The 1,741-nt window shown below is 31.3% G+C and overlaps 1 long non-coding RNA gene across 1 annotated transcript; it reads right to left on the bottom strand.

Moving 5' to 3' along the window:
* Window positions 1-1,135: 1,135 nt before the first annotated feature.
* On the bottom strand, window positions 1,136-1,734 carry LOC109590501 (uncharacterized). The gene is made up of 3 exons (XR_002189351.1): window positions 1,602-1,734; window positions 1,503-1,550; window positions 1,136-1,195 (listed from the first exon to the last, which is right to left on the bottom strand). It is a non-coding gene; the product is annotated as an uncharacterized LOC109590501 (long non-coding RNA).
* Window positions 1,735-1,741: the final 7 nt, after the last annotated feature.

Genomic DNA, 1,741 nt, shown 5'->3' on the forward strand with positions numbered 1-1,741 from the left:
ATGTACCAATAAAGAAAAATAGAGAAAAAGAACAAAGGAGGAGGATAACACATTCAATTGATTAAGATACTTAATGATAATACATGTACTTTAGCTCTCTCTTAACAGGAGCTGACTCATTAAAGACACAACGAGTATAACAACTTAGACAGACATAAAATAAAATTAAATTAAAAATGAATAATTGAACAAAAATTTAAAATCAATTTTGTCTTCAAAATTTCAACCTTTTTTCATCAGAAAATGATACTCTGTGCCGCTCGTCCAATACCAGATGTTCTAATGTAGTATTAGTTTCAAGAGAATTTACCAATAAGCGTGCTCCAACCATATTGATATCAGTGTGAGAGACAGAAAGAAAACGGAGCGTTTTGTTGACATGTAAAAGTTTAACAAGTTCTTGACAGCTTGCAGAAGTTATGCCAGGATTTGAGTTGAGTGATAATAGTATAAGAGTCTTATTACCTTTTAGTGAGTGAGCAAGTTTATTGACCCCCTCATCATCAATTGTGCCATGTGTAAGATACAACGAAGTAAGGGTAAAGTTATTTGTCATCAGGCACGCGAAACAGTGGGCGAAGTTCTTTAATGGGCTTGCTTGTAAATTAAGAGCTTTTATAGCCTCATTTTCCAATACAGGCCGCACGAGGGATTCTAAAGTATGAAAAGCCAAGCCTGTAAAACGTATCTGATTGTATTCCTCTAAAAAATTAATAAAAAATAAAAATGATATTTTAGGATATATCTACCAACCGGCTCTAATCTGAGGATTCTTAATTTGTTGCATTAACTTGCTTTCAGTGACTATCATATATAAAAATAATGCATTAGATCAATGTTATAAAGATATTCTACCTTTCTTTTCTTCAATGCTTGATTTTAATCTTTCAGTCTCAAGTATCAATGCTTTATTCATTTGCTTCAGCATCTGCAATTCATCTAAGTAAATATTTATAAACTTATCTAGCATAGTTGATTCAAATATTGTACCAGATTGTTGTTTCAATTTTTTGTCTTTCTCAGCTGATAGTTGTTTTAGCTCTGTAGTGTGCAAATTAACCAAATGTCTTTTGTTGCACATCTATCACTATACCTTTTATTTCTTCCTTGAATTCTTTTTCCACTTTTTTCAAACACTTATTCTTTAACCCGGAAAATAATGACACAATTTGACCAATGTCAGAATCTATTTCATCTAATTGAATATTGAATAATGGAAATAGGTTTAGTAAAAATTCATTGATGTCAAAATTCATTGCTGTAATTTTTGCCTTAATTACTACAATTTTCTGTTTTAACTCAAAAATTTAAAGGTCAGTCAACAGTTGTAGTCTTTATAAACTAATATAGGTCTACATAAATAGCAAGAAATAATTCCTTGAATGCTTTTTCTGTCAACAGCATGGTAGCAGTTGCTCAGTGTGTGCAAAAATTCAATTGATTACATTGTATACATAAACAATCATATGCCATCCCATGAAAATTTTCATTTTCTTCATTACCTTCATCATCTTCTGCTAATCGTTCCAAACAAGGTTCATCCATACTCACTGCATGATAGAATAGCATGTAAATGCAACAAAACGTATACTTTAACTTACAAGTTTTTCTATTCATTTCCTCATTGCAGGAAGACATATCTCATTGCAAAATTAACTCGACGCTGGTAAATGAAGTTTGGCACCAATGTGTGGTCTTTTATCATTAGTGCCGCATAAATATAAATATATTCACTAGCATC

The sequence above is a fragment of the Amphimedon queenslandica genome, unplaced genomic scaffold, assembly GCF_000090795.2.
Source record: "Amphimedon queenslandica unplaced genomic scaffold, v1.1 AMPQUscaffold_9931, whole genome shotgun sequence".
Taxonomy (NCBI): Eukaryota; Metazoa; Porifera; class Demospongiae; order Haplosclerida; family Niphatidae; genus Amphimedon; species Amphimedon queenslandica.